Source organism: Castor canadensis, chromosome 2 (assembly GCF_047511655.1).
Source record: "Castor canadensis chromosome 2, mCasCan1.hap1v2, whole genome shotgun sequence".
Lineage (NCBI taxonomy): Eukaryota > Metazoa > Chordata > Mammalia > Rodentia > Castoridae > Castor > Castor canadensis.
In genome coordinates, this window is record NC_133387.1 from 182230026 (window position 1) to 182248329 (window position 18304).

General features: G+C 49.0%; 1 protein-coding gene across 1 annotated transcript in view; it reads left to right on the plus strand.

Annotated features, from left to right (window-relative positions):
* Positions 1-18304, plus strand: part of Nectin1 (nectin cell adhesion molecule 1) — a 101444-nt gene that overhangs the window by 64617 nt on the left and 18523 nt on the right. The window lies entirely within an intron of this gene.

Genomic DNA, 18304 nt, shown 5'->3' on the forward strand with positions numbered 1-18304 from the left:
TCCCTGCTTCCCTGCTTGCCCCTGCCAGGTCCCCTCCTGTGGTTCTTTTGAGAAGAAATCTGCAATAGACAAATGCGAACAGAAAAGAGGGGGAACTTTATCCTTTCATCTCTTCTGAGTACCCCGCCCAACCCTATCTCTTGCCAGCTCTCCTTGAATCCCAGCCACTACCATGCCATTCCTCCCCCAGGGAGCTGGTTAGGGGAAGGTCCCCTTGTTTCTTGCTTCCCTCCCCTCCCCATGTCAGCACCATCTGCTTCCCATCTCCTGGGCTGGAATGCAGGACAAATCGATCCTGAGAGTGGGTGGCGCAGGGGCTTCAGGGAACTGCCCCCTCCCAGCCACCCCCAGTAGCATCTCTTTTCACTGAAATCCACACCATAGACCCCTGAGAGAGGGGGAAGGGACCATAGAAGCCAAGGTGGCTGCTTAACAGAAAGCTCTTCTGCCCATCTGGGGGCAAGGCAACATCTTCCACACCTAGGATTGAGTCAGGATGGCAGGCAGAATCCAGAGTGGAGAAGCCAACAGCTGTTGGCAGCTGGCTACGCCCCTCACTGGAAGACCAAACCCAGCACTGTGGTCAGGCTGTGTTTAGATGTTGATATTCCAATGAGATGCAAATTGGTTGTATAAGCAGTCGCTTCCTTGGTTTTTCAGGCTGTCCGTTTAAGTTCATTTTTAATTTGCGCAAGCAATAAATGCTTAATTACATTATTAATATATTGGAAGAGAGCAGTGGACAGAACGTCCTAATTGGCATTTAACTAGAGCGTTCCGGCAAATTAGCCAAGACTTTTCTCGGCTGCATGGAAGGAGGGCAAGCCAATTAGTCCCAGGCACAGCCTCTCCAGGAGGAGCTCTGTGCAGGAACAAAGTCCCGTCCCCAGTCCCAGTGCCAGGATGCTGAGCTCCAAGGTACTAGAGTTCAAGGCCATTCTAAGCTTTCCAGTAAGTCAGGCTTAGGAAGAAGTTTCTGCTAGTTAGGCTGTGGCTCCTCCTTCTACCCAAATCCCAATCTTTACCTGCCCCCACACCACCCTCAGCAGAGCAGAGGACTCAAGGCTGTATTGCCTGAGGCAGCCCCTGCCTGAGTGGCTAAGTCCCCTGGGATACGGCTGCCATTGTTCCATTCCAGCTGGTGGGCCCAGCTCTTGGATACCTGGAGAGCCAAGAGTTTTCCAGAGACCATGGAGGCCTCTCCCTCCATTCCCCTTGGCCTGCCTCCTCTTGGCTGAAAACTATCGGGGGATGAACTCCATGAGTTGAGGGATTCATTTATTCACTCATGCATTCATTTACCTACGTCATATTTGGGTCAACCTGGGCCAGGCACTGTGCCATATTGTCATAGTCCTTGCTGCTCAAAGAATTCAGAGCCCTGGGGATCCCAGATTCCAGAACAGTCAGTGCTGCTCTGGCCACAGGCTTTCACATGCAAAACATTGTGGTAGCACAGGGCAGGAGTTGTTAATTTTATTTGCAAGGGTGTGAGTTCCCATTCCATCTGAACCTTGAAGGACGTGTAGGACACAGGTGGTACAGAGTACTCCAGGCAGACTTGAGAACTGAGCTTCTTACATAAGTTATTCTAAAAGTAACCATCCTAGTCCAACCCAATCATTCTGCACATGGTGAACTGAAGTCTAGAGAAGAAAGTAGGGTTTGGCCCAACCACACCTCAGAAAGCATGCACCAAACATCCTCAACAGCAAGGCCGTGTCTCAAGAGCAAGAGGAAGAGGAAGAAGCCCTGGAAATGTTTGGCATCTTCTGGTGTGTCAGTGGAGGGGAGGGGACATTAGATCTGGTACAAATTTCTGTTCACTACAAAGCAGCAAGACCCCAAGTACACACACACACACACACACACACACACACACTAAGCTGGCCCCACTGGCTGCATTGCATCCAAGTTTACCCTGAATTCCAGACTGCAAAAGGCATAGGGGTGGTTGTGTTTGGCTGGAGAACCAGCATCAGCGCATCTTCAACGACATCATAAGCTCCACTGAGGTCCCAAAATTTAACCCAGAATACAAACATCAGGTCCCACCTCCCAAGAGTCTCTGCTGCTGCAGTCTTTTTTGTTGTTGTTTGTTTGGCTTTTTTGAAGGATTTGTTTGATTGTTTATTCAGTACTGGGGCTTGAACTCAGTGCTTATGAGAAAGACACTGTACCAGTTAAGACAGCCCAGTGGCTGAGGCCACCCTGGGGCTTGTAAAGTACAGCCAGACTCTGCACCCCCAGCATGGAGTTGGGACCAACCCAGGTGTCAATCATGAAGAAGAAGCATGTCCTGACATAGGAAAGTGGGTGGGCCGTTGATTGAATTGGTGTTAATGTACATAGGGCTTGGGTGCCAAATATGTTACTCATTGCTATCATCATCAGTGATCATCCATCATCTTCATCTTCATCCTCACCTCCAAGACTTGGGATCCTGGATGATAGTGACTACAGCCACCACCTGTATCACCACCAGGATGGAGTCACAAAGCAGGTTTCCTGATTTCACACATTCTTGGGTGCTGGGTCTCTGGGCATCTACCATAAGTGTAAGCAAGATTCTGAGTTAAAAGCCTAGGCAGGAGATCCCAAGTCCCTCCCTGATTGGAGGTTCTTATCCCCCAGTGCCACCAACCCGGAAAAAGTGAGTGTGCTTCATGAAGGAAGGTGACAGTTCCCTTATGGCCCTGTAGACAGAAGGACCCTTTGAGAGGCACAGAGGAGGGAGGTAGGACCTGTGCCCTTTAGGCCCTTCTCCCTGACTAAGGACTGCCCCAAAGGTCCTGAGAAGCCCTATCTAGTCAACGTGCATGAAGACCTTTTGGGGATGGCTGACTCAGAGGCCGGCTGGCTGGTGTCCCCTGACTTTCTCCTTATACCCACTTTCCCCTCAGCTAAAGGATTCAGTTCCTCTTAATTTTACAATATTCTCAGGACCCTCAACCCTGATTGAGCCTCCCCCCACACACACACCCATGGCCTCCCGAATGACAAGGGACAGCAAGGAATAGAACCACACAAGCTGCTTTTCTCACTAAGATAGCCTTGAGAGGGCTGGGGTCATGTTTTCCTCAACCCAGCACCCTGCCGAGATAGACACAGAGTGGGAGCTCCACAGAGGTGAAGCCAAAGTTAGGCATTGTTGTCATGCCTGTAATCCCAGCACTGGGGAGGCTGAGACAGGAAGATTGGGAGTTCAAACTCAGTCTGGGCAACACAGTGAGTTCCAGCCCAGCCTGGGTTATACAGCAAGATTGTGTCTCAAAAAAAAAAAAAAGTAGAGGTACAGCCAGATTGAATTTGTCAAAGTGAGAGTCAAAGAGACCTTTCAAGTAGCCAGCTTTCCCCAAGAAAAAGCTATCCCTCAAGCATCTCAGGTGCCTCTGGTGACAGCTGCAGCTTAGCTCTGAGGGAGCCCTTCCTTCCCAAGGTACCCTTCCCTGCAGACAAAATGTTCCTCCCCCAAGTCTCATTGATCTGGGCATTTCCCTGTGAGACCACACGGAACAACTCAGCCCGGCCTCGTAGGACACCCTTCAGAAGTTGGGAGATGATCAGTGCTCCACAAACCACTGTTTGTCAGTAGCTATGGGACAGCACCATCTCAAGTCCAGCACAGAGCAAGCACTCAAGCTGGCATCACACGATCCCAGCACCTCTGGACAGCAGATGCTGTGCTGATGTGAGTTCATGCACTATAACAAATGTACCACTCCGGTGTGGGGGTGTGGGATTGACGATGGTGTGGGAGGCTGTAAGGACAGGAGTGACTGGGAAATCTCTCTACCTTCCACCCCATCTTCCACTGTGAATCTGAAATTACTCTAGGAAATAAAAATCTATTTTTTAAAAATCACAGTGATTCCTGGTATTCCTGGAAAAACAAATATTACTATCTCCTTCTCATTCCAAAGGACCAAAGATAAAATACCAAAGATTTTTTTAAAAAATGGTCTGATAGACTGGCAGAGTGGCTCAAGTGGTAAAGCACCTGCCTAACAAGTGTGAAGTCCTGAGTTCAAACTCCAGTACTGCCACCAAAAAAAAAAAAAAAACTGGTCTTACCAGCAAAGGGTGAGGGTGCAGGGGTGGGGAATTAGTTGTACCCCAGACTCTGACTTACCCACTATTACACAGTGAGCACAGCCAACCAGCAGACTTTATGGTGTTTGCATGGAACACACTGGGGCTCAATTCTGGCAGTTATGTTTCTGGATAGATAGGAATGGAAGGGTGGGTAGGAGGAGGATGGATGGGTGGATGGACAGATAAGTAGGCCTTTGAGTCTTTTCAGGTATGCTTGCTCTAAGCTGGTTTCCCTAACTCTATACTTGCATGGCCTAATTCCCCCCAAATGTGGTCATTTTCAAGTGTGTCTGGTTATGCTTTATCTTAGAGATCAAGGTCAATATTTCAGCCTGTTGCAGTTCTTTTGGATGTTAGTTCTATCATCATTTCAGTTCATTGCAGACATTCATTGAAAACGTAGTGAAAGGAAAGAGACAGGGCTATAGCTTCAAACTGACCATGATTCAATCCCCAGCTCCACCATTTATCAGCCATGCGAACCTTGGGCAAATTGCTTGCCATCCCAAGCTTGATTTCTCAATCTGTGTGACTACACTGCTGGAGTGAATAAAGGCATTTCACGGATATCATTAGCTATTTGTAAAACTGATACGAGTAGTACCTACCATGGCAGATGATGTAAGGATTACAAGGACTGTCTTCTTGTCAAGTACCCAACATGGTGCCTGGAACAGACTGGGTGTTCAGACAAGTTTAGCAAGAATAGTATTTCTTACTGCAATTTTCACCACTGCATATCTGTCCCAAGCAGGAAAATGGAACCTGCCAGGGAAACACTATCAAGTATTAGGACTCTTGCCTAATCCTAGGTTAGACTCCAGCTCTGTGCTATCCTGGGCATATGGTGACTCCACCCTCTTAGTTTCTTCCTCTCTAATTTATATTATCCCAACAACAACCCCCCAGCTAAGTGAAGGAATACAGGCCTGAAGAAGCTGAGGTGTGTCCCCCAGGACAGTTCCCTGACTGGGACCTCACACTGAACCAAACTTATGTATAGGGGACTGGGACCAGCTGCAGGAATCAAAGACTCCTAATGCATCCTCCAAAGTTTCATCGGCAGAAATGTCTCAGGAACTAAGGAGCTGGATGTCACTCAAAATAGAACACTTATCCAGCATGCACAAGACTTTGAGTTTGATCCCCACCACAGCAAAAGAATTATCAAAAAAAAAAAAAAAGGAAGAAAGAAAGAAATGTCCCAGGACCACCCACAAGAGGCAAGAAGCAAGAGAACAGTTCTCAACTTCGGTCTGTTTTACTAATTGAGATTTCATGTAAGGTTTTGGTACTTTGTTGTCTTTAATTTTTAAACTTTTTTATTGACCAAGGCCTTATCAACAATAAAGTGGAAAGATCTTCAGTGTCCAGTTCATATGGATGCTTACACGTCACCACGAGCAGATCAAGACAGAGGCTCACTTACACTGTCCTCCTCAGGCAAGACCCCCCATTCTGGAACTTCACAGAAATAGAATTATGCCAAGCGTACTTTTTGTGTTGAGTTTTCTTCCCTCAACATGGTACCTGGGAGAGCCATCCATGATGTTTGTTTTCCTTCCCTGTGTTATTCCATCGTGTGAATAGGCCACTGTATATTTATTCTGTTATCAATGGATATGTGACTTGTCTCCATTTGGGACAATTATGAATAAAGTTGCTACATTCTTGTGTATAAGTTTGGGGCCCATCACACTCATTTCTACTGGGTGCCTACCCAGGAGCGGAATTAGGGTTGTAGATGTAACCAGTTTTCTAAAAGGACTGTGCCAATTTATGCTCCCACCAGCAGTGTACTGAGTTCCCATGGCGCTCCTTCTTTGTCCACACTTGGTATCATCTGTCATTTTAGTTTTAGCCTTTCTGGAAAGGGTATAGTAGCATCTTATTCTGACCTTCATTTGCATTTTCCTGATGACTGATGATGGTTCAAGCACTTTTACTTAGGACTATTAGAAATTTGGAATTTTGAAAGGGTCCTAGACTTTTTAAAAAGAATGTTTGAAAGTCCATTGTCATATTATTATTAGATTCAGGTCACCAGGTCCAGGGCTCAGAAAGTTCTTGGTCTTATCAGAGAAAAAATTCAAGGATGGACACGGGAAATTTACACAGGAGAGGCTTTATTAATGCAAAGCAAAGGAAAGCAGAGCACAAGTACATTCTCCAGATAGGAAGGTGGGTGGGCTCAAGAAGGATTGCTGTTTGAGGGTTCCAAGACCTCAAGCTTATATTGGGGTTTGCAGACCTAGGGGTCATCAGTCCTGGAAAACTGGGCTAATATGTCATTAACTTCCAGAGACTGAGTTGTATGTCACCAACTCTTCCCACATGTCAGGCTGGGAAGTTCTTGGTCTTAGGTGGTCAGAACAGCTCTGTCATTTCCACAGTCTTTTCCTGAAGGTCAATAAGCCCCTGCTGTATGTCACAAGTCATTCCATTAACATTAGCGACCAAGACGTGATTTCTTATCAATATCCAAGCCATTGTTCTCATCCATCAGGTTTCCTAACTTCCTGCCTAGCTCCCATATCAATCAATGTGTTCACTGGAGCTCAGGAAGGGGGGTTGGTGTCCATCCAGCCATGCTAGAGTCCTAATAGGACAGGTTGCTGTTCTAGGGGCCTATATCACACTGAGAGTCCAGGGCAAGATGGAGAAAGCCAGAGGAGGATGGAGGGTGATAAGTGCTCTGGGGAAGCTATAGAGTACCAGGAAGGAAGGACCAACAGTCAGGAAACAGGATGCCTAACATGAAACATGGAATGACTGCCGTGGTGACCATATCAGTGGCATGGGGGTCGCTGTGAAACCTTCTTCTCTCCATGATTGACTACTAAGTAACACAGATTTCTTGGTGGGGGGGTTGTAAGAAGGGCAGGGGACAGTGATGACTACAATAGGTTGGAGAAGGACAAGTGGTCAGCACTGGATCCCCAGCAGGAGGCATGAAACACATTGCAGAGAGGCTAGATTAAAAATTGCAGGGCCAGACAAGTGGCAAGTAGTTCTACCTCTGCCACTTCTCACTAGGTGACCATGAGCTAGTTCCTTCCCCGCTCTGATCCTGTGACAGCAGGGACTAGGGCATGGCCCTTCTATGCATGTGGAAGAAAGAGCTGGAGACAGGGGAGCCTGGTGGCCTCTCCTGAGCTGTTCCTGGAGAGGAAGCAGCAGGGCTGGGACAGCAGCCTGATAGTGATGTATCACCATTCCCCATTCCAAGGCCTCTGTATACAACAATGGATGCTAAGACCAGGTGCCTGGGGTGAGAGTGGCCCAGGCAGCTTCCAGGAAAGTCTTGGGGCAGTAGCAGCAGTGTGGAGAGGAGGGTAGCAGCTTCATCAGGCTGTTCTCGCCCCTCACTAGTGAGAGCCCCTCCCTGCCACCTTGCCCTGCAGAGAAGTGAAGGATCTGCCTTGTTAATGAAACAAATGATCCAAGTCCCAACACAAGACGAACAGAAAGGGGCTCCTGAACCATGGTGAGAGAGGATCTCTGAATGCAACTGAGGTAGACAGGGGTACAGACCCCCAAGAAGATAGTGCCTGCTATCTGTCTGTCTCCAGGGCTTTCACCTAGGGTGTATGCTCACTCTAGGAAGATGTCTGGATTAATGAAAAGTGTAGATCCCTTACACCAGATTCTTTCAGCAGACATTCCCAGCCCCCATGGCACCTGGAGCCTCCAGCTGATTAGAAGTGACCTTCCTGAGGCCTCAGAATTAAGACAGCACCAGGGCCTCCCTGAGTGGGAAGACACCCTCCAACACCTGCCGCCCAGCACTTCTCAGAGACTAGGTTCTCCCCTCCAAAGCAGGGGTCCATGGGTGTCCTGCCCTGTGCCCTTCCTTTTCTTTTATCCCTGCAGTTCAACACAAGAAAATCCCAAGCAAGAAATCTGTCTACCAATTTTAGAATTATAGTTGTTCCTTGGTATCCACGGACAAGTGGTTCCAGGAACCTCTGTGACACCAAAATCCACAGATGCTCAAGGTCCTTATATGAAAGAGCATGTAACTCATACACATCCTTCTGTATATTTGAAATCATCCCCTAGATTACTTTTAATACCTAATAAATGTTATATAAACAGTTGTTAAACTATTGTTCAGGGGTAATGACAAAGGAAAAAAGTCTGTACGTGTTCAGTGTGGATACTATCTTAGCTTTCTGTTGCTGTAACAAAACACCTGAGAAAAAACACTAGAAAGTGGGAAGATTTATTTTGGTTCTGAGGTTTCAGTCCATGGTCATTTGGCTCCTTATTTCTGATCACCATGGCAGAAGGGCATGGTAGAAGAAAACTGCTCACCTCAAGGCGGCCAAGAAGAGAGAGGGAAAGAGAGAGGAAGAGTCTGAGGACAAGACATATCCTTCAGCCTGGAGCCGATGGCTCACACCTGTAATCCTAGCTACTCAGGAGGCAGAGATCAGGAGGATCACAGTTCAAAGCCAGCCTGGGCCAAATAGTCCATGAGACCCTATCTCAAAAAACCCTTCGCAAAAATAGGGCTGGCAGAGTGGCTCAAGGTGAAGGCCCCAGTACAGCAAAAAAAAAAAAAAAAAAAAAAAGACAGCCTTAAAGGCACACCCCAGTGACCCACTTCCTCTATTAGGAGGCCACACCTAATAACAGCCCATTCAGTTCTAAACTGGATTAATCCATTGATAAAGTTAGTGCTTTCATGATACAGTTATCACCTAAGTAGCACCTGCAGTTAGGGACCAAGCCTTCAACACCTGAGCCTATGGGAAATATTTCATATCCAAACTACAACAGATGTGATTTTTTTCTGAATATTTTCAATGAGAACATGGTTGAATCTGTGGATGAGGAGACCACAGATACAGAGGACTTGACTATACTGACCATTTGAACCTGATGGAACCTCAGAGATCATTTCCCCAGTCCTCAAATGGGGAACCTGAGACCCAGGAAAAGTAATAATTCCTTACAATAGCAAGAATGCCTTACTTTTATATAATGTTTAGAAATCACAAAATGACTCAAGATATTTTAATAATAGTTCATAGCTAAGACTTACAATCTCAGTCTCTAGAACCAGGCACTGCTTTGTATTAAATCCCTGTCAGTCCTGGGAATGGAGGGAGTATTAGTACCCTCATTACTAAGACACAGGGAAATGAAGATTGAACAGGGTAGCTCAAAGTCACTGCCTGGTTCCAAACCCAGGCAGTTTGCCCCAGAGGCCATGCCTCTAACCATTCTGCAACCCTGCCCTGTGCTGGTCACCTCCACAGTAAAGACTAAACGATGGCCACACCCCAGCCTCAGTGGCAGAAGCCCAGAAGGGAGGACCACACCAGCCTTACTCTTTGGGGGAGCTTGGGCCCTAAACATGTTTCAGTTCACCCACAAAGCAGCAAGTGCCCCAGGCAGTGCAACCTGAGCTTGTGGGAACCATGTGTGACATCAAATTGAGTCATCAGAGCAGGCAGGGCTCATGGAGAAAGATTTCCTGGAAAAGATGGTATCGGGATGATTTTGTAAAACAGAAGTGATCTGGGAAAGGTGTAGAGTACACAGCACTGGGGAGGAATGAAGACCTCTGTGCACCTGTCTGCAGCGAGCATGGACTGTGATAGGCCAGGTCCCTTGGGCTGCAGAAAGGAGACTTTGGCCTCTATAACCTTCCTAACCCCTGGGCAGGTAAGTAAGAGGCAGGTCTGCCCAACCCCCATCAGCTGAGGACCATCTCAGGGCTCAGAGATGCTCAAAGTCTTATCCAAAGTTACACAGTGATGAGAATTCAGACTCAGCCTTCTGACTCCAAGCCAGGTGCACTTTGCCCTGTACCCAAGCTCTCATAAAAAAGAAACAAAATACACATTCTGAGGACTTCAACATAGGAGTTACATGGACAATTCAGATCATACCAATGCTTAAGCATACAGGGAATTTTCTTTAAAAAGTGTGTTCACTTGTTCATTCACTCGCTATTTTCTAATTTATTGATCCTCCCTCTTCCCTCTGTTTTTCCCTTCCTTCTTCAGAAGCTTCAATAACAAAAAATTGAGCTAAAGCTGGGTACCAGTGGCTCACACCTGTAATTCTAGCTTCTTGGGAAGCTGGGATTGTGAGGATCATGATTCGAGACCATCTCAAAATAACCAGAGCAAAAATGGACAAGAGGTGTGGCTCAAGCGGTAGAGCACCTGCTTTGCAAGTGCAAAGCCCTGAGTTCAAACCCCAGTACTGAAGATAAAAATTTAAAAAGACCATCTTTACGCCAGGCATACTGGTGCACGTCTACAAACCCAGCACTTGGGAGGCAGAGGCGAGATCTCGAGTTCAAGGCCAGCCTGGGCTACATAGCAAGACCCTGACTCATAAATACCAAAACAAAGCCAAGTACTGGTGGTTCACACCTGTAATCTTACCTACTTGGGAGGCTGATATTGGAAAGATCGTGGTTCAAAGACATACCTGGTCCAAAAGTTCATGATCCCCTCCCTCCCACCCCATCTTCAAAATAACCAGAGCAAAATGGACTGGAGGCATGGCTCAAGTGGTAGAGTGCCAAAGTCCTCAGTTCAAACTCCAATCCCACCCAAAAACATAAAATAATAATTAATTAAACAAGCAATCATTATTATGCAATGACCTTCAAGGTCATTTCCCACAATAGAAGCCTCCAGTAACAGGAACCCCACTTCCTCCCGAGCCCAAGCCCTCCAAAAGCAGTACTGCCTCGGGAGGTTTTAGTGGCCTCCACCTGCAAGATAAATCACACTAAGAGAAGACATAGGCTCTCCAGAAACTAGGCCGGTCCTGGGTCTTGTATTTCCTGCTTTTCTGACTTTCTTGATAACATTGACTTTGAAAAATGTTCGTCTTGTTCCAGATGACATAAAGTGAGGAAAGTGCCAGATCCTGTAGAGAGGGGGGCCAAAGGAAGAGCTTGAAAGGGCTGAAGATGGGGTCTCTCCCCAGGCACTCTTATACCTGGGCTTCAAGTGAATGACAATCTCTTTGAGCCCCAAACAAGACAGGAAAGAAAAAACAGGCCCCAAAATGGAGGAGGTGGGGCTCAGAGGACAGGCAGCTTCTGACACTCAGAGCAGTGTGAATGTTGAGGTGGAGAGAGAGTCAGCAGGGCTACTCTTCTTCTTCCCACCCACCACTTACACCCCCTCCCCAAATGCAGGTTGCCTCTTCCTCCAGCACCAACCAAACCACCTCCAGCCCAGCTCTGTGGGGGGAGCCTGCCTTGAAATCCACTTGGCTCTGGGTAGCATCTGCCTGGCTGCCAAATGTCGGGGGTGGCATCAGCCTCAACTGGCCTGAACCCATCCCTTCCTGACTCCACAAAGGGTTCCTCAGTAAGACAGGAACTTTACTGTGCGGTGGAGTGGGACCCTGCAAAATACTTTTGTCACTCAGCCTTCTTAGCCCCAGTCCCAGGATGTAGTGGTTCCTGCCAGGCTAGAGGAGAGAGAGTTTTCCTCAGGGCCACCCAGACCCACTAGATTCCCACTTCAGGAACAATGGCGCTTCAGGGGCAGGAAATCTGTGTAGTGCCACAGCCAAGGGTGCGAAGGTAGCTGGAGAGACTTGGCAAAGACCCAGATTCTCCATACCTACCCCCCACACCCCCTGCCCAGTGATATGGGTTAAGCCCTGGAACCTGCTGTTTACAGAGCTCCCTGGTGACCCTGACCCAAGCTAGTAAGATTTGACTTCCGTGGGGAAAGTGATATGCTCTTTGCTCTGCCCAGCCTCTCCTGCTTGGCACTAAACAGCGGCTCCAGGAGGCACCTCAGTGGGTAGTGAGGAAGGAGGATCCTTCTAGGGCTGGAAGGTTCTGGAACTCAGGTACCCTCAGCCTGTCCACCCCCACCATCCAGCAAATGTGAGAACTAGCCCTCCCCTACAAGGTGAATTTGTCAATACTACTACCATTATAATCCTAGTCCCACACCAGCTCCGGGTTTACAATGCCTCCGTGCCTGGCACTCTGTGTCCACAACCCACTTATTTCTACCATCTGTCCCTTTCACAGAGGAGAAAACAGATAGTGAAGGTCACACTGCCAGAAAGTAGAGAATCCAGGGCTGGGCCTGGTAGCTCTTGCCTATAATCCCAGCTACCCATGAGGCATAAGTAGGAAGGCTGCAGTCTAGGCTGACCGGGGTAAAAACTCAAGATCTGTTCTGAAAAAATAACTAAAGGAAAAAGGATTGGATGTGTGGCCCAAGTGGTAGAGTGCCTGCCTAGCAAGTGCAAGGTAGGGAGACAGGAAGGAAGTAGGAAGTAGGAAGGAAGGGAGGGAGGGAGGGAGGGAGGCAGGGAAGGAGGGAGAGAGGAAAGGAATCCAGTAGAGAATCCAGTATTCTGTTCTTTCAGCATCTTTGTACCTTTTCCAATTCAGGGCTTCAGCCCTTTGTGAGAAGAGCTGGGGAGGAGACAGCCAGGAGCTGGCAGAGGAGAGGCACCCAGCAGAGTAAGGGATGGGTATGTGACAGAGAAATGACTTCCCCATTTCCCCAGCCCTCCCCACCTAGCTGAGTGATACCCTGGCTCATCTCTGGTCCTCCAAGAGAGCAGGGGGTCAAGTCCCTGCAAGGCAGGGTCCCCACCAGGGAGAGAGTCTCTCTCTCCCCAGGAATGTGCGTGAAATCCCTGTAACTCTCTCCAGCTGGGCCTGACCTTGGAGAGGCTGGCTTTAATGTTTTCTGCTTCCTCCTAATGACAACTCAAGGTGTGAAGGGCTGAGTGTGAGGGGTGGGGGCCTGGTGACATTGGGGAGAACATTCCAGATGGAGGGACCATCCTAGGCAAAGTAGAAAGTAACCGTCCCCAACCCTCCCCAAGGAGGTCTCACACACTGGGGTGCCCTGACCCTTGGGGATGCTTGTCACAGTGACTGGGGACAGGCATTGCACTAAGGGTTCTAGCACACCTTATCTCACTGGCATGTGACAACCATTCCCAGATGAGTCCTGGGGGCTGAGCAGGTTTGAATGACTTACTGAGAAAACTGCAAATTCAGGACTGGGCTGGCCTATCTTCCTGTGCAGATGAACTGAGAGACGGAGGCAGCAGGAGTCACGCAAAGAGACCCAGGCAGGGTCCTCCTCCCCTGGATTCCTATGTCACCTCCATCATCAGTGAGCTGTGTGACCTTGGGCTTTTCACAAACCTTCTCTGAGCCTCCAGTTACCCATCTGTCAGTAGAGGCAAAGGGGTGGGAGCATCACAAGAGGTCATTTAAGTCAAAGCACATATCAGATACAACTGACAGATACTATGGCCACAGATGTAATTTAGTCCAGAGTACTTTTAAATGAAGAAATAAAGCTTCCAGGTGCTAGAAACATCATCACCATCCTTGTCATCATCATCACCCCATCCCAGCAGCAGCATCCAGTCATCAACAATTTCATCACCACCACCACCACTTCTATTTACTGAATAACCAATAACAAAAACAGCAACCATTTATTACATATTGACTATGCACCAGGCACTGTGCTAAGTGTTTACAAAATTTATGCCTGCTCCAGCCAGTGAAATGGAAGTCAGGGGCAAGAGAGAGGGGAAGTCAGACTCCAACCTCCATCCTGGAAGTCTGCAGAAGATGACTGCAAAGTGACTTCCAGCCAAGTTCCAAACCAAAGTAACTTCTGTGGCCAAAAAGAAAAGACTGTTTGGCCAGATGCTGGTGGCTCACACCTGTAATCCTAGTTACTTGGGAGGCAGAGAGCAGGAGGATGGAGTTTCAAAGCCAGCCTGGGCAAGTAGTTCAAGGGACCATATCTTGAAAAATACCCAACCCAAAACAGGACTGGAGGAGTGGCTCAAGTGGTCGAGCACCTGCCTAGCAAGTGCAAGGCCCTGAGTTCAAACCCCAATACCACCACAAAAAGAGAGAGAGAAAAGGCTGCTTGTACAGAGAGGTCCACCAGGACACTGAAGTACAACCCATTCCAGGGTCAGAGGGAGTAACCAGGACAGGGGTTCTGTAATGACAGTCAGGAGGCTCTCAGCTGCTCCAGCCCAGGGCCACTGGGCCCCAGGCCCCAGGATCCAGTAGGATAAAGGGCCTCTTAGCTCTTGTAGCCTAAGGCGAGTCAAGAGCAGAGCCTGGCTGTGTCTGAGGCCATAGTCACTGACTACTTAAGCCAAGGGAAGGGTACCGTGACTCTTCCACATGCCTCTCTATGGGACTCTGTGAGCTCCTGCACCACCCTGGGTCAGAGGTTAACACCTGAAGGAATCACCTCCTGTCTTGTATAGGCAGGCGTGCAGGGTGGTATCCATTCTGAACAGAGACAGAGATGGAGAAAGCCTGAACAAGCAGAAACACACAGCCAGGCACGTGTGGGAAGTGGCGTGGGGCCAGGCTAGGAGGAATCAACCCAGGGCCATAGAGGCAGGCTGAGGAGTTCATTCTGGATGTCAAGGCCACAGGCCTGCAAGCAGTGCTGGTCGGTGAGCATGAAGGACATCAGAAGTCCTGATGTCCTGAGACATCACCTGGCTCCATCCTCACTGTTGATGTAGCTTCCTATCCTATGGGCAAGAGGTCCCACATTCTCACAGTGACATTAAATAATGACATCAAGTCCTGTGCCCTGGCTCATGCCTACAATCCTAGCTCCCAGGAGGCTGAGATGGGGAGGATAGCAGTTTGAGCCTAATCCTGACAAATAGTTCACAAGATACCATCTCCAAAATAACCAGAGCAGCCAGGCATTGGTGGTTTATGCCCGTAATCCTAGCTACTTGGGAGGCAGTGATCAAGAGGAGTCACCCTGGTCAAATACTTTGTGAGACCCTATCTCGAAAAATCCCAGCACAAAACAAGGGCTGGCAGAGTGGCTCAAGTGGTAAAGAGTGTGCCTAGCAAGCCTGAGACCCAGAGAAACTCCCAGTGCTGCCAAAAAGTAGTACTAATAGTAATAATAACCAGAGCAAAATGAACTGGCAGTATGGCTCAAGTATTTGCAAGCACAAAGCCCTAACTTCAAACCCTAGTCCTACCAAATAAATAAAATAATGACATTAAAGCAAGTCTTGAAGAGGCCTGCCTCTACCTGGCACTTGGAGACCTGGAGACCTGCAACTGTTGGACTATGCCTGCCCTCAGACCGTCTGACAGAGGAGAGTTGACCCAGAGAGCCCTCCCTCCAGGTCTCCCCTCTGGCCAGCAGAACCAAGGCCAATCCTGCACACCTGGACTGGAGAAGTTGGTCAGGTGGACTCTGACCCATGGGATGTCCCTGGGCAGTAAACTCAGCCCTTTCTGCAGCCAAGCCTACCCCAAGCCCAAACCCCCAGCCTCCTACAGGTGGGTTCCCTCTTCTTCCCCAACCCACCAAAGCAGCTCCAACCTATGCCCTGTGGTGTAGAGCCTGTCTGTCTCACAGGCGGATACCCACCAGGACACTTTCCTGACAGAGGGCCTACTAGCTGCCCTGTGGAACTCTGAAGGAAACCCTGGCCATTCCAGCTCCTAAGAAAGACAGGGTCTCCGTCCCCAGGCAGGGGCAGCAGGAAAGGTGTTACATTAAACCTCTGAGCACACTCTGTCCCAGACTTCCCTACTCTCCTGCCTGACTATTTCCCTAGGAAATAGCGCACCCTATTTCCCAAGCATACCCAATACTTAGACCTTCCTTCATACACCCCACACTTCATACACAAGTCCATGCTGCACTCCTTCCCCTGCCTAGAATGCGTTTCACCTTTCTATTCCTAGTAAATTCCTATTAGGCTTTCAAAACCCTGCCCAGAAGCCCCATCTTCTGTTAGCAACCAGAGTTAATCATTCCCTATACTCATCCTGGGGCTTGGCAGACTTCTCTTGTGGCTTGAATCTCAAAATAAGGTACTTACTATGTGTGTGTGACCCCTTCCTAGCTAGGAACCAAAACCCAAGCACCTGGCACCTGGAAGCATAGGGCATTTTGTCTAACTAGAGGAAGGGCAGTGGGAAAGCAAGTGAGCAAGCCAGAAATGGGTTGTTGATCCCTGAGGTCAGGCTGGGGGGAGGGGAGAGAAGGAGAACTTGGGTGTGGTCCTAGCTCCTCAGTCTCCCTGAGGCAGGCCCTCAGGGAGCTGGGCAGGTCTGGTTCCTGGAAGAACCAAAAGTCCTGGCTATCCCTGATCTGTAGCCCCTTCCAGCCAAACCCAGACCAGTGTTTCCACCTAACTGTGAATTTAACTTTCTCAGCCTGAGGGATGTGAAAACCAGGTGTGTTGTCATGATATGACAGATGAGAACTCAGGCTCTGTGTGATCCAAGAAACAAACAGAGGCTCAAAGAAGTCATTGAGGCCTGAACTAGGATAGAAAGCAGGCCCTGCCCGGAGAGGGAGCTCCAGGGAGGCAACTGGGAGGAGACCAGACCCACTGATGCAGAAAGGGACTTGATGCAGCCTGTAGTAAAGGCTGAGACAGGAGGGATCACCTGAGCCTATGACTTCAAGACCAATTTGGGCAACACAGCAAGACCTCATCTCAAAAAGTCAGAAGTCAACCTGGACTCAAGTCTGGCTGTGGGACTCTAGACAGCTGACTTTTGACATCTCTGAGCCTTCTCAGTGGAAGTAGGGACAAACAGCCAGCCTCATGGAACTGGTGCATGGACTGGGCCTGGTGCACAGTAGATACTCTCTAGAGGCCCTTCGCTTGACATGCTGTGCCCAGCTCTCCTGGACCCAGCACTCCAGCCCTGGTCTAGGTCCTTCTCACACAGGCCCGGCTGCCTGCAGGTGACAGAGCCTGCCCTAAATCCTGTGGAGCTGGGACTGAGGGAACTGATTGGTCACGGTGTAACTAGAGAGCGTCTGGGAGCTTGATGCCAGGGCTCCAGCTGGGGCCAGCGCCAGCCCGCTCCTCACAGCTGTCAAGGGGAGACTCAGAAACAAAGCAACCAGGGGCCCCACTGAAGGCAGGGGGAGGTAGGACCATGTCTGCGAAAGGACAAGTTGGGGATGACAGGCCCACCCCAAGTAAGGGGCGAGGTCCTCTAAGAACCCCCCACAGCCTATGCCAGGCGAAGTCACACATATCTCAGTTGCAGTGCCCACTCTGCTACTGATCAGTTGGGTGACCTTGAACAAATTGCTTCACCTTTTGAGCCAGGTTTTGGTCATCAGGAATAACATTATCTATCTTTGCAGGCTTGATAAGAGGATCAAACAAACCCCAAATCAGCCAAGGCCCCGGCACAGTGTCACAGACTTAACACACTGTCTTCTCCTCCTCGTCTTTCTCTTTTCTTTCTTTTCTTTTTTATTTATATTCATTTATTCACATGTGCATACATTGTTTGGGTCATTGCTCCCCCTACCCCCCACCCTTCCCCCCCCACCCACCTCTTCTCTCCCCCCTCCACTCCCGGCTTCCAGGCAGAATCTGTTCTGCCCTTATCTCTAATTTTGTTGGAGAGGTCTTTCTCTTTTCTTGTCCCCATTTCTCCTTTGTCTCCACCAGGGTGAGATCCTCCAAGTAAATCAGGCAGGGCCTGGGGGCTCTGAGAGAAGTTGAGCTTAAATTTTGAGAGGTGTGGACATGAAGAGAGGGCAATTTGGAGAAAGAAAAACAGAGTTTTCCACCCTGGCACTGGCTCATTGGAGGCACTGCCCAGAACACCCCACACTCTTTGGACTTTGATTGTCCTGATGCTGACATTAGTGCATTCACAAACCCATCTGCCACGTTTTTGGGTTTGTTTGGTTTTTTTTGCCTTAACGATGGTATGATGTAAGGCTCCTTATTAGGACAGCTGTCTCTCTCCTTTGCTAAAATGGTCCCAGAATTCCTGAGCGGGTGATGGGTAAAAGCCCCAGAGAGAAAGGTCCTGCAGAAGAAGGCAGGGCTGAGATACTAGCCCTTGGTCCTGACACAATCTTTCCTTCCTCTGCCCAGGCCCCATGGGGGTCCACCAAATTGAGAGGGCTGTGGTAGGAGGAAAAATGGAATTCTGTGAGCCAGACAGGGTATGTATTCATTTCCCTACAGCTCCACCCACCCAGCCCCTTGGAAATGCCAGCCTGCCTCAGCTGGTCCCATCAGGAACAGGATATCCTTGGGTTATGCCCAGGGAAACAGATTGAAGCACTGAGGCCTCTGGGTGAGAGCACCTCCTGGTGGAAGGTGAGATTCCAGAGGCCAGAGCTGCCCTTTAGTACTCATCTGACCATGCTGCCACACATACAAGGGCCATGCCAAA